Here is a 15,330-nt window from a genome sequence, read left to right as displayed (position 1 = left end):
GTGTAAAGCTCGCCACTTTTATGAATAGGAGGATATAAGGCGTCTTTAGGAAATCCTCACTTTTTAATGATCTATGTCATGAGATAGAGTGTACTATAGAACTTCCTCTCTTTAATAATTGTTCTTTGCGATTTTCAAAAAATACCTCTAAGAAGAGCACCTTTGCCAAGAGGGGTAAATTCTAATGGATACCAAGCTCCTCCGGTTCCTTAAGAAAATGGACCTTTGCACAATAAAGTAACTAATGTGGAGTTTCGGACCACTATTACTATGCTAACTCATGTCGTGGCCAACAAAGGAGGTGTTGCTCCTCCTAATGGTCCTACCCCGACATCTAGAGTGAGGGACTTTGCAAAGATGAACCTTCCCGAGTTCCATGGTTCAAAAGTATATAAAGATCCTCAAGAGTTCATTGATGTGGTGTATAAGGTTGTGGACATTATGGGGGCGACTTTGGAAGAGAAAACGGAGTTGGCGGCTTACCAACTCAAGGGTATTGCCCAAGTTTGATATACTCAATGGAAGTCCGAGAGGTTGATGAAGGTCCTATTAGTTGGGAAGTCTTCAAGTTTGGTTTTTTTGATTTTTTTCTTTCCATATGAGCTAAGGGAAGAAAAGGTAATGGAATTCATTAATATCAAGCAAGGCCACATAAGTGTGAAGGAGTATGTCCTTAAGTTTACGAAGCTATATAAGTATGCTCCTTCTTTGGTTCCCGATCTCCACTCCTGAATGAGTTAATTCATATCCGAAGTGTTCGACTTAGTTTCTATAGAATGCCAAACTGCTATGCTTGTGAAAAAATGGACATATCTTGGCTCATGACATATGCCGAATAAATAGAAGGAGAGAAGCTTAAAGAGAGAAAGATGAGGGAGACCAAGAGGGCTCAGTTTAAAGGTGAGTTCTCTAATGCTAAGACCGATGGTTGTAATGGACATTTTCAACAAGGCCAAAGATTCAAAGTTCAAGGTTCCTCTCAAGATTTAGGCTAAATATTTGACAAGATAGGGTTCCATACCCTAAGGGACAAGGTGGAGGTGTGAATTCTAGTGGTACTACTCTCCCTAAGTGCACCAAGTGTGGAAGAAATCATGAGGGTAAGTGTTTGGTTAGAACGGGTGCTTGTTTGAGATGTGGTAAAATGGGGCACAAGATATATGAATGCCCCAACAAAGGGAGAGAAAGACGTCCTCAAAGGCAAGCTACTCAAGGTGGAAAAGCTCAACAAGTTGGTGGTCAACTCCAAATAGGTTTTATGCCCTACATGCTAGGTAAGATGTGGATAATACTCCTGATGTTACAGGTATGTTATGGTCTTTACCTTTGATGTTTATGCATTGATTGATTTGGGTGCCAACTTATCTTTTGTTACTCCTTATCTTGCTATGAAATTTGATGTATTCCCTAAAATTTTATTAGAGCCTTTTTCAATTTATACTCCCATTAGTGATTCGATGTTAGCCAAGAGAGTTTATAGAAATTATTCCGTTTTAGTCTTGCATGAAGTTATTTCATGTGATTGTAACACCTCTCAAAATGCTCATAAGTGCCTTAAGAATGCCTTGGGAATAGATCGCTAATGTAATGCATTATCCTTAATCTTTTTGGAAAATCCGAGTTCGAAATATCGATCAGAGGGTCAAAACTTGTAGGAAAATGATCTCGGTGGATTTTTAGGACTCGTATATCGAAAGATAGATTTTTGAAGAAATTCACAAAACAGTAGGATCCGCGACAGGCCCGCGTTGCGGACCTAGAGAGTTTTCTGGCCGAGTTGAATTTTTTTAAGGGCGTTTTAGATTTTTCCCAAATTATTAGTCAATGAACCTAGATGTTTTTAGGGCCTAATCCTAATCTATAAATTTATCTAAACCCCTATTATATTTATTCTTCTATAATTCATCTATCAAATATTTTTTTCTCTACAAAAAAGGCCCTCAAGGGTTTCCATTGAAGAATTCAAGTAATCTACTCAATTTCTCCATCAAAGTCTCAAGTTCTTTCAATTATTTGGTGTTCTCACTTAAGGTATGTGGGTATTGATTCATGAATTCTTTCATCCATGAAGCCCAATCAATTTCTTAAGATTTTATATCAAATTAAAGTATGTTATTTTATGGATTTTATGATCTCTGTTCCTATTGCATGAATTATGATTCAAAATATGATCATGAGTCTATTCTGATATAAATTGATGGTTCTTGCATTGAATTGAGGAGCTTTTCCATGAATTCTCCTATTTTGATCTCTAGGGTTCATGATGTAAATTATGAGTATTTTGAATTATACTTCCAAAGGATATTATCTGTATGAATTATGTATGAGATGATATAAAGTTTATGATCATGCATGTTTTCAAGTGAATTACATGATTTTCAAAGTCAATTCATTATGCAATTGAGTTTTACTTTAAGTTCAAGGTATGAATTTCATGCAAGTTATGAAGTAAGGTGACTTAGGGCCCTATGTGGTGACCTAAGGCCTAAAAGGTGACTTAGGGCCCTATGTGGTGACCTAAGGCCTAACGATATGAATTATGCAAATATGATTGTAATAATAAAAGGACAATTCTCACATTACAAGTATGTTATGAAAATGAGCTACTCTATGATTTCAAACCTATGATCATGACTATGATATATGAAATTATGATTTTATGTTATGTATGTATTCCGTGGGATTTGACTTAGCACCGAGTGGACTTGAGGTGGGGGCCCTACCAAAAGCCTTAGTAGCAGCCTCATGTCCCATAAACTATGTACCACCGTAGGTTGCCTTCATGGTTTAGCTATTAGATCCATATATAGCGTATGTATGACCCGTCTAGAGGGGTAAAGTCTACCTTGGCAAGTAGATTTCCCTTTTCTTCATTGTATGGGGAAACAACGGGATTCCATGTTATAGCCCGCATGGTCTTATTGTCGGTTATGGTTCCTATCCCACATGTGTATGATCTCTTAAGTATGTTATGATTTTGAATTTATGCTTTTAAATGCTTTGGTCAATATGATTTTCTCATGACTTTACTTATTCGATCTTATCATGTATTTTACTTGATCTTTACATTCCATGATTTACGTTGTATGTCACGCCCTCATACTTAGTACATTTCAACATACTAATGCATACTTTTTGCCTACATTGTCTCATAATATAGGGGTTGAGGTTGAAGATCCTAATCGTCCACGTAACTAGTAGGCGTTCGCTATTCAACTGTGTTGTGGTGAGTCCTCATTGATCGGGAACTAGTTTTTAAGTTGGTTACTATTTTCTTTTTAAAAGTATTTTGTTATGTTTAATATTGAGGGTGAGCTAGAGACATGTCTTAGCCCCAGCCCATACTCATGTTTAGAGGCATCTAGTTGGACATATGTTCGAGTCTATGTTGTCATAAGACATTTTTAGATTTCTATTCATGTTTATACTCTCTTATGATGTTTTCACTTTTACTTTACCTTATGTATGCTTATGATATGTACAAGAGGCTTGGTTGGAGCCCTTCGAGATTTCGATCGCCGTGTTATGACTAGGCCCTAGGTCGGATCGAGACAATGATCTTGTTGAACTTGACATGACAGATTTTGACATTATTCTTGGTATAGATTGGTTACATGCCTCTTATGCATCCATTGATTGTATCACCTGTAGGGTCAAGTTTTAATTTTTCAATAAGTCTATTCTTGAATGGAAGGGTAATAAATCGGTGATTAAGGGTTGATTCATCTCATGTCTAAAGGCCTGGAAAATAATTTCTAAGGCGTTTGTCTATCATATAATGCGGGTTAGGGATGTTGATTCCGAAACTCCTACTCTTAAGTTGGTCCCTATTTTTAGTGTGTTTTTCCGATGTGTTTTCCAATGATTTGCCCGGTGTTCCTCTTGAAAGGGAAATTGATTTCGGTATAGATATTTTTTCCGGTACTCAACCTATTTCCATTCCTCCTTACCGTATGGCTCCGACGAAACTTAAGGAATTTTAAGAGCAATTGAAGGGCTTGTTGGATAAAGGTTTCATAAGGCCAAGGATTTCACCTTGGGGTGCTCCCGTGTTGTTTGTTAGAAAGAAGGATGGGTCACTTCGAATGTGTATAGGCTACCGACAATTGAATAAGGTGACTATAAAGAACAAGTATCCAATTCCAAGAATAGATGATTTGTTTGACCAATTGGAAAAAGCAAGTTACTTCTCTAAAATTGATCTTTATTCCGGTTATCACCAACTAAATATAAAGGAGTGTGATATTCCCAAGACCATGTTTCGAATAAGATATGGTTATTTTGAATTATTAGTCATGTCATTTGGGTTGACTAATGCTCCCGCTATCTTTATGTATTTGATGAATCGAATTTTTAAGCCATATTTAGATATGTTTGTGGTGATATTTATTGATGATATCTTGATTTACTCCCAGAGTGAGGAGACCATGTGCGTCACTTAAGGATTGTGTTGCAAACTTTGAGGGATAAGCAATTATTTACCAAATTTAGCAAGTGTGAATATTGATTGAAGTCCGTGATATTCCTTGGTCATATTGTTTCCATTGATGGTATCATGGTTGATACAAAGAAAATGAAGGTGGTAAAGAATTGTCCTAGACCATTATCTCCTTTAGATATTAGAAGCTTTTTGGGCTTAGCAGATACTATAGAAGGTTTATTGAAGGATTTTCATCTATTGCTTCGCCTTTGACCAAGTTGACTCAAAAAAAAGTGAAATTTCAATGGCCGGACAAATGTGAGGAAGAGTTTTCAAATATTGAAGGATCATCTTACGTCGTCTCCTATTTTGACATTGTTGGAAGATTCTGATGGGTTTGTTGGCTATTGTGATACCTCACATATTGATTTGGGTTGTGTTTTGATGCAATATGGCAATGTTATAGCATACACTTCTAGGAAACTCAAAGTGCATGAACAAAATCATCCAACCCATGATCTTGAACTTGTGGCGGTTGTGTTTGTATTGAAAATTTGACGTCACTATCTTTATGGGGTGCATGTGGATGTGTTCACCAATCAAAAATGCTTGCAATATGTGTTTAGCCAAAGAGATTTGAACCTTAGGCAAATGAGGTGGCTTGAACTACTAAAGAATTATGATATGAGTGTGTTGTACCATCCGGGTAAAGCTAATGTCGTAGCCGATGCTCTTAGTCAATTGTCTATGAATATCTCATGTTGATGAAGGTAAGAAAGAGTTGGTTAAGGATGTGCATAGATTGGCTTGGTTAGGTGTTCGTTTGGTTGATTCTAAGGATGGTGGTGTTCTTGTGTAAAATGGCTCGGAATTGTCTCTTATGGCGGATCTTAAGGCCAAACAAGCCCATGATCCGATTTTGGTTGAATTGAAGAAGTCGGTTGCTAAAAACGCCATTGAGGCTTTCTCCCAAGGGGGAGATGGGGGTCATGTTTGTCTCTAACGCGGATGATCTAAGGAAATTGATATTGAATAAGGCCCATAATTCTCGGTATTCGATCCATCCGGGGTCCACTAAGATGTATCATTATTTGAGAGAAGTGTATTGGTAGAATGACATGAAGAAGGATATAACGTAGTTCATGGCTAAGTGTCCTAATTGTCAACAAATTAAAGCTGAACATCAAAGACCTGAAAGTCTAGCTCAAGACATTGAAATCCCTACTTAGAAGTGGGAAGATATGAATATGGACTTTGTCACGGGTTTTTTCGTACTAGAAGGCAACATGATTCTATTTGGATTGTTGTGGACCGAATGACTAAATTGGCACATTTTTTACCGTCTAAGACTTCTTATAGTGCCTAAGATTATGCTAAGTTGTATATTCGTGAGTTGGTGAAGCTTCATGGTGTTCCCTTGTCTATTATATCAGATCAAGGTACTCAATTCACTTCATATTTTTGAAAGTCGTTCCAAAAGGCACTACAACATTTTAGGCCTAAGGCCACACCGAATTGGGACAACGCTTGTAAAGTGTTGCCTACAATATTTGTGTGTACGCTTTTAAAGTGTAGCCTTTATTTTTAGCTTTTGTCCACGGTAAAATTGGCAACGCTTGTGAATAGTGCTCTTTAGTGGTATAAGCTACACTTTATAAGCGTTGCCACATCGTACTATAATTGGCAACACCTATTTTACACATATGATTACACTTTTAAAGTGTTCTATTTTTATAATTCTAAAAGCAACATTTTGCGAGTGTGGCCTTATTGTGAAATTCCCTCCAACATATTTAAGTCTCCCTCCAATTTTTAATTGCATTAAAAAAAGCGTACCTCTTTAAAGGTTTTTCCCAAATCACTACCCTCAGATAAACCTCTCAAAAATTAGTGCCCATATTTGTTAAGAAATTAGTGCCCAAATCACTACACATCTCAGAAATTGTGACTACAGTGCTTTGCATATAGATGATGAACGATCTGGGTTTATGAAGCTTGTGCATCGGGAGGGTTTTTTCTTTTGAATTCTTTGAAGCTTTAAATCATTCACAAAAGCTTCATCACATCAGAATGGTTTTTGTTTCGTCAGATAGAAGTTTCTATTGTTTAAGATCTGGTTTTATTGAATGCGGAGAAAACAAACTATTTTGAAGTGATTAACTGGAAAAATACTCAACCAGTTAAACATCTGGGTTTATTGCGTGGGGTTACACATTTGGCTTGTGAGTTTTGATTTTCTTGTGTTGTTGATACGATTTGTGTTGGTTTTTGCTTGTTTACCAATGATTTGTTAGTTGTTCTACATTGGAAGATTTTTATGCTATCTATGAACTGAAATGTGTTTTTTTTATGCAAAATTAGAACTTTGTTATGGTTGTTGCTTGATTCAAATGATGTTTGCTGAAGAACCCTAAAATGATTTAGAAAAAGTTTGATTTCTGTTAATAGGTAAAGAACAAATAATTTATCCTTAGATAAAGCTTTTGACATAAAAATTCTCCCATTATTTAAGGTTTTTTAAGGTGCACATAAAATGTTTCCCACTTGCACTAAATATCTGTTTTTTTTCTCTGAGTTTCAAACCTCTAAAGAGTTTTGACTCGAACACTTAGCTTTTACATATAGCCTTTGAACAATATTATCTATCAGAATGAACTCGCAATGTCTTAAATGCTGATGAAGTATCACTATTCTCTTACAAGGTTGCTAATTTAGACAGATATATCCTAGTCTGACACAATATGTTTTAGAACTGCAGTTTATAAAATTAAACTAATTGCCTTGACCACCAGATTCTGTGGAAGAGGGACAAACTGCTCTACTTTTTTTACGGTTAACTTATATTGGTACATGTCAATAATTCATTTCGATAGCCCTCTTTATTTGAAGGGAGGCCCTTACAACGTTTCCCTTTGTTATATTCCCACCTTCATTAAACAATGGCCGATCAATTAGAAAATGATAGCATAGTGAAGAAGCTGTTCACAAACAAAACTTTATGAACTTACCAACTCTTTTTTAGCATGAAGGCTTGGATATCTGGTCATATGTAGATTTATCTAAGCCATTGACAAGTGAGGTTGTTCCTAGGGCAAGTACACTGTTGAAGCCTCTTCAATAGTTTCAAAAGTGCCAAACCACACTGTCCTCTGGTTAACTCAGTTTGTAGTCACAACTGTATATCTCCCGTATGTTTGTCTTTTGATCTCAACAAAGCTTTTCTTGGCTTTAGGATTCTAGCTTATAGTAGTATTACACCCATCAGATGATTCTTTGTTGTGGGCATTAGCCGTTAAGCACGGGAATTTCTATTTTTCATTAGACTGATAAGCTGATTCGGGATAAAATTATTCATGACAATGTTGATATTCATGTTCTCTCTTAACATTCACTAATTTCTCTTCGCCTTCTCTTGCTTAGAATTAGTATGCTAATTAGTATTATGTTGTTACTTCTTCGCCTTGACTAGTTTCTGAAACTCGAGCTCCTTAGGTTGATAAGTGTGGGAAGCTTCTTCAGTAGTTTCAAAAGCCCCCAACCAAATTTTCTTTCTAGTGATGGAGTTTCTAATTTCTCCTTTCTCTAGTGAGCTCCAATAATATGTGTTGTTGTTTTGTGAGAATCAATTCTTTTATCTCTTACACGTGCACTAGAAGTAACATGTAAGGATTCCATGACAGACAATGATTCAGGCTGCTGAATTTGATCACAATTCTTCTTTGATTTATTCTTCATTTGTTCCTTCCAGTGTTGTGAAAGGTGCTCACCAAAGCGACTATGGAGAGACGCAGGCGAAGCCTTGTCGCCTATTACTACTAGTGTTCAGACTTCAGCGACTTCTCTCCACATTTCAGGTACGCCTTCTCTGTTCTTCTTCTTCTTCTTCTTCTTCTTCTTCTTTGTTCTTCTTTCTCCCATTATTTGCGACAATCAACACTTTCTCATTCTCTTCTTCTTTCGCAACTTTTAACCAATATGCAATGCACTGTGCACAGCTTCTCATTCCTCTGTTTTTTTATTCTGTTTTGTATTCTTTGCAATCTGCCCCTTTTTATAAAAAAATAAAATTCTAGTCCTTCTATTTTTATTTCTTTCCAATTCAATTTAGTTATATACTAATTAATATAGTAACTATTTTCCCATAAACAACAATTTCAATGGCATCTAATTTGTATGAATTATTGAGTCATTCAAGTTCTAGACTTTAGTGTCTACTATTTACTATCAACTTTTAGTTTGTGATTCAAGCCGTAAGAGTTGTTTTTTCCAATGTAATCCGTTAGTTTGGTTTGGCCTACTAGTTTGTAACTTTAAAATTCATCTAGTTGGACTACTAGTTTGTAGCCTTAAAATTTATCTAATTGACCTAATAGTAAAGTTGATGTAATCTTCTCTACCTTAAACAAAGCTTCTGAGACTTCTGTACCTCTAGTTTTTTAGGCAGAAATTTTTGAATAACTTATATTAAACTCAGACTTAAAGAAATTCCTCGTTGTATGTCATCATGTCCATGTTTTTATAATTTGAATCCATTATCCTGAGAGAATCAGCTTGAGCCCAACTTCTTGTTGGTTCTACATTTTAGTGTCATCTTTTTTCTGTTTAGATGCAAAAATTACTTGCAGGTTATTGCTGGCTTGTGGGTTCTTTCGATATCAGGGAACTGCTGGAACATCCTCATTTTATTTTATATTGGTAAGCAATCTACTCTAATGTTTCTGACTGAAGTGTATAGATTTGTAGGTATTATTTAGTGCAATTCTAATAGTTCATGATTTCTTCTTGAAAACAGACTTTCTATTGTTCCATACTATTTCTGTACTTTCTGAAAAGCAAAGTTAGATATTTATTTATGTTAAGCTGTTTAAACTTGGTAATTTAGTTCAAGGGTAGTAGCATGAACTGAAAAACTATGGAGACATGAACAAGTTTTGAGCATTCATTTAATCAAAATTGTGTAAATCAGTTAGTTTAACGTATTATTGAGTAGCCTAAATATGCATCTTCCGAGACAAGTTTTGTCTTTAAGAAAGCAACCTGATTTCATTCTTATAAGTACACTTAGGTGTAGGAAAATATATAGACGACAAACTTTATTTTTTAAATCGACCAGGAAAATATGGAGAATGCATACTTAATTTTGTTATATGCAGGAGAAGGGAAATTGGATTCACAGCCATCTTCTTCTATTTTGTTATCTGTGGATTTAAATTTGAGTTTGGCTTATCATAAGGGCCATGACTAGGTAAGAAATTTTATCATCTGCCAAATATATATGATGAACAACTTAGAAAATCCTTATGGAATGACCTAAAGACTATGATAGATTAAATTTTAAAGGTTTCAATAAGCTCTCATTATAGATTACTCGAAGTATTATTTGTGTTCTGGGGTTAGAGAAAAGATGTGAAAGACTGAGTATAACTTAGTCTAACTTAGTCTAACTTAGGTCTTTACTTATGTTTAACTAGTTAAACTCAGTAATCTTTTTGTATATGGGTTGTGTAAATTTAAATTACTTGATATGAATAGTTATTTTAGTAAAGGTAAGTAGCATAACCGGAAAATTAGGAGCACTTAAAATTTGATTATACTTGCCTACTTTAGATCATGACCACTGTTTGTCTTCCTAATTTTAGAACATCAAAGGCTACATAACACTTGAAGTAGCATGACCTGAATTTTTTATTTTGAAATCAGGTTTTCAGTAAACCTTCTCACAAGACTCTGTTTACTCTTATACTTCTAGAGTCTTGAAAACTTTCACAAATCCTTCTAATTCACTGATTTGGCTTAGCATAAGTGTCATGACTAGGTAAGAAATATCTTATCAACTCATAGCACATGATTCTGAAACTTAGACGGGACTTTAAAATTTATTTGTAAAGTAATTAATGCTTTAATGATTATTTATTGTGAGATCTAATATCAATATTTGTTTTTAGGAATTCAAATCTCCCATCAATAAGCTTCCCATTAGTACTAATATCTAGTGTTCAATACTAATACTTTTCCTCTGTATTAGCAATCAGTAATTGGCACTGTCCCCTCCCTTTGAAATAATAGTTTTTGATTTGGTAGCTATACTTACTGCAGGGAAAGAAAATAAAGAGATTAAAAGGAGAGAAAAATGAATCAAGCAACAACATTAAAGAAAAAGTTTTCGAATCCGAACAAAGCTCAAAGTCCATTGAAGAATCTGAGTTATGATATGCAATACTGATCAAGTGCTGAATTGGTCAACAAATTTAAGATTAAGAGAGAACAACTTGCAAAAGAACATAATGATAAAGCTAAGAAAGAGCATGCTCCAATATTGCATAAAAGAAAGAATCCTGAGGAGTCCATTCCACATCAACAAAAGAGTAAGCTGTTTAGGCACAAATCAGTGGTTCAATCATCTTTAAGGGAAGAGCTTAGTACTTCACATATGATTGCAGGGAAAGGACAAAATAAGCAGAGGTTATTTCAATCTGAAGAGTCCATTCAAAAGAAAGGAACTGAATTTCCTATGCACAACTTCAGATTCCAAACGTCTTCCAATGCAGATGTTAATACTACAGTACATGTGATTGGAACAACACAAGGTGAAGGAGAGGAACAACATGATATTCAAGATCTACCAAACTCCAAACATGTGAAGAGGAAGTCAGTCCTACCGGCCGCCAGTCTTGATAAGTTTCTGGAAAAATAAGGAATACCCAAACAACACGATACCCATGAGTTACCAAACTGCAAACAGGTAAAGAGGAAGTCGGTCCTACCGGCTGCTAGTCTTGACCAGTTTCTGAAAAAACAAGGAATGCACGTAGGTGATGAAACAAAGCAGGATAACCCCACAGTAGATGATGTCGAATTTATGCATGATCCTTTTATTGATGAACATAATAAAGGATTGGATGCTCTTCTGGATCAAGTGAACGAGAAAGGGTGTGCTATAGACGAGGATATCGACATTGATTGTAGTACAAAAGGTATTCCTTAAACTTTGTAAATTTTATTACTCATTATAATATAAATTTCTTATTTCCTGGCTTTTACATCAATCTAGGAATATTGGAGAAGAAAAAAGTTCGAGGAAAAACGTGTAAGAGAATTCAAGCAAGAAATTTGGAAGAAAGAGAGGAGGTGACATTTGATAAAGGTCAAGCAGTGGGACCAACAGATAAGATAGTGTTTGATTTAACCAGCTTTATAGGAATAATTGCAAGAAATCCTAGATTTATCAACTTGACGTACGCTAGTTGGCATGTAGTGCCATTTGATACTAAAAACCGCATGTGGGAATATGTCAATGTAAGGATAATCAATTTTAAGATTGTATGTTTCTTGTATGTTTATTATTGACTGAAGCTAAATATATCTTATTTTGCATAGTCCAAATTCCTAATTCCAATAGGAGAGAAGTGGGTGATGACTGGTCTTCGTGATGCTTGGAAGCGATACAAGAAAAAAATTAAAGAGAGATTTTTTGATAAAAATAGTATTGTTGAGGATATGCTAGCAAAACGTCCTGATGGCATGCCAGAAGTTCAATTCCTCCAGTTGATCAAGTATTGGAAACACCCAACTATTCAAGTAAGGCCAAAGTAGTGCATTTCTACTATTTTGACAGATTTTGCATCATATCTATCTTTGTTTTTTGATTTATTAATCAAAACATCTCTTTTATTGAATTTTAGGCCATGTGCGAGGTGAATTCTCAAAACAGGAAAAAACAAAAGTGGAGGCATCTAATGGGACCTATTAATTTTGCACGAGTATGTGTGGCCTTGGTAATACTTAGCAGATATTTCGTAAAAAATTTAAATTTTATTTTTTCGTATTTTATCAGAACATATTGATGTTTTTTTTAATTTCTTTTGATATAATTTGTAGCGTGCAGCCAAAGAACACAACGAGGAATCATCAAAGTCTGAAATGTTTATTGCAACTCATACAAAGACGGGAAAGGAAGTTCAGGCCGATACCAAAGTTGCAATATTAAGTCATTTATAGAGGACTAATAGTGAATTTAATTCAGACTTATAATATTTATGTTGTGGAGAGTGTGACTTCACTGTGTTTTATTAGGTATGTCTTCTTCTTCTTCTTCTTGTGCAAGTACGACGAGATGTCAAATTATTATTTTTTGAATTCTTGATCAAAGTTGTTGGACTGTTTGTTGGATGCTATTTTATTTTTCATTCTCTGCTTTAGTCGTTGTACTATTTGTTGGGAGGGAATGATAACAAATATTGCTTGTTAAAGCAACATATGAAACCATTACGGATAGGTCAAACTATATGCATTCATGTTTTGTTCATTGGTATAGCACCTAGTGTTAAGATGTAGAGGTACTGATGGATGACCCATCTCGCTACATTTGCATCATGTAGTCTTGCTGCTTCAAAGATATACAAAGAAAAAAACTCAAGTAGTTAATATAATCTGCGAGCCTTGTATAGAAAAGCCAAGTAGTAGTTCATATAATATGTGAGGCTCTTTTGTGTGTAAGTTTTCCTGCTAGTTTGTGCCCTGAGAATGTCCTAGATTGTTAACAGGAGCTATTCTTTACCTGTTGTTGGCTGTCTGTTTCTATTTGCTATTTGACAAAGTAAGCTGGTGATGGACATCTAGCTACTCCAATGTCGGCACTGCCATGGCTTTTCTAGATATAATTAGGTTTGAATAATAGCAGGAAAGGTTTATGCTAAGCTGCAGTCTTACTTACAAGGCTGTTTGACCTTGGAATATTTTTGTCTCAACTGCTTAGAACAAAGCAATGCACCTCATTTTAGTGACCTTTTAGTTTTCTATAACTAGACTCCAGTTTTAGCTTTGTCTTGAAAATAACTAGGTCCTAGGTTATATAGCACATCTTGCACGAGTGCCACCTCCACTATGTTCAATACCCTTTTTCTGTCGGAAGTCAACTATTATCATGTTAGTGAAACAGACCAGAAAATTCTTTGTTGATTAATTGTTTTCTGGGAAAAGATTTTAGATTTTTTTTTCCAATTCTTGATCGCTATCGCAGGACTGTTGATTTTGTTAGGAGTAGATGGTAGTTTTGTTTTAAAAAGCTCGAGTCTCTGGACTATTTGATTGGGAGGGATGATAATTAAAGTTAACTAAATGAATCATAAACTCATCTTGGCTGAAAATAAATGGTAGTTAAAGTTAACTATGGATGTCAATTTTTTTGACAGGCTGAACTTCAGAATCGCCAAAATTCCGTGGAAACAGCAGATGATGCATTTAGGGCAGTGTTTGGAAGGAGCAGCCTGGTTGACTTTGATGCTATGGTAGATCAGTGACAACAAGTTCTCTGAAAAAAGATGAGGAAACTAACAAGCTTAAACAAAGCATGCCAATGAAATCACTTCTCTAAAGGAAGAAATGAATGAAATGAGAGAAGAAATGAGACATTTATTTAGTCAATTGCTGCAAAACAACCCAGGATTGAATGTTCAAGATATACCAGGGTGTGTCGGATCTAACCTTGCTTCACCTGTTGATGCAAGTAGTGCACAATCTATAACAGGCCAAAATCTTCCACATTCTTCTGGATCAACTCATGCTTCTGTTCTTCAAAAGGTATTTTATATTTCATATTCACAGGAAAGTTAAATATAAAACAAATTTAAGATTCTGGAATAGGTGTGGAATTTGCCTCCACTTTGTCTAGTTGTTCTTCATTCAACTCATCCCTTGTTTTGTTTGTTGATGTATTTCCTTTGTTGACGTACCAAATGGTGAAGATGGTTTTCCGAAGTAATTACTCTGATCTATCCCCTTATGAACATGTACAGTCTCTTTATCATCCTTTTCAGAAGGAGTATCTGCCAATGAAACCATCCGGTTAGACCATGCCCAATCAGGGATTCTTCCTTGAATCTTATTATTTGAAAGATTAAAGTCGGAAAGCTGCTTTGTAGATCTTAGAAACTCCAATTCTTTCACTTCACATGCGGCCAGTCCTAACGAATTAAGAGATTCGGGCCAAGTAAAATTAACTTTGTTCTTACTGGCCAATGAGATATTATTATATGAAAGAGTAAGAATGAAAGGCAATTTAGGCTTGATCTTATAACATGAACATGATTATGAAAGGTAACTTTGTGCCAGTATTTGTTTGATTAAGTCCAAGTTGGATTGCACTAGTATTAATTTAGGCATGATCTTATAACATGAACATGGTTTCTATTTAATGCTCGATTTGTTGAACATGATTTGTTTGTCATTTTTCATTTTCATTTTTGAATGTGTAGGAAAATGCAGGTGATCAAATTTGAATGGTGGCCACGAGTCAATTCGATCTATTGAAGTGGATAATGAAGAATTTTTGAACTTTTGTAAAAGTGAAAACATAATATTTGGTTTTGTGAAATTCATTCCTAGTACACATTTAAAAAATTTTGCTTTATAAGTATGTGTAGTACAAGACAAAATTGTTTATTGAAGTTTATTGTTATACATTTGAATTTATTTGTTAGCTAATTTAGTGCTTCAGATTATTTATTCCAAAACCAATATTGTAATTTTTCAATTAGAAATTATGGCTTATAAATATTTATATAGCCAAAATAACATTGCAACACTTACAAAGTGTAGCCATAGGAATGTCAATTGTGTAGCTTATTAATTGTAAATTGTGGTATGTATATTGGAAAATACTACACTTTTTAAGTGTTGCTGTAGATAAGCAAGAAAATGACACGCTTTAGAAGTGTGGCCAAAAAGGAAGAAAAGGTCATGCTTAAAAGTGTAGTTATATGAGATCGAAGTGTTGCTATATATGGTACTACAAAGTGTGGCCTTTTTATCTGCAAAGCGTAGCCTTAAGTCTAAGGTTATGCTTCTTTTAGGCCACTCCTTGAAAAGCGTGACTTAAAGTCAAAAAGTGTGGCATTTGATCAAAAGTCGTA

The 15,330-nt window shown here is 35.0% G+C and overlaps 1 pseudogene; it reads left to right on the top strand.

Annotated features, from left to right (window-relative positions):
• The first annotated feature begins 6,152 nt into the window (after positions 1-6,152).
• On the top strand, positions 6,153-14,886 carry LOC129891191 (uncharacterized; annotated as a pseudogene).
• The last annotated feature ends 444 nt before the right edge of the window (positions 14,887-15,330 follow it).

Source organism: Solanum dulcamara, chromosome 6 (genome assembly GCF_947179165.1).
Source record: "Solanum dulcamara chromosome 6, daSolDulc1.2, whole genome shotgun sequence".
NCBI classification, from domain to species: Eukaryota; Viridiplantae; Streptophyta; class Magnoliopsida; order Solanales; family Solanaceae; genus Solanum; species Solanum dulcamara.
Note: the sequence above shows the minus strand (reverse complement) of the source record. Positions and strands in the feature narration are given on the sequence as shown.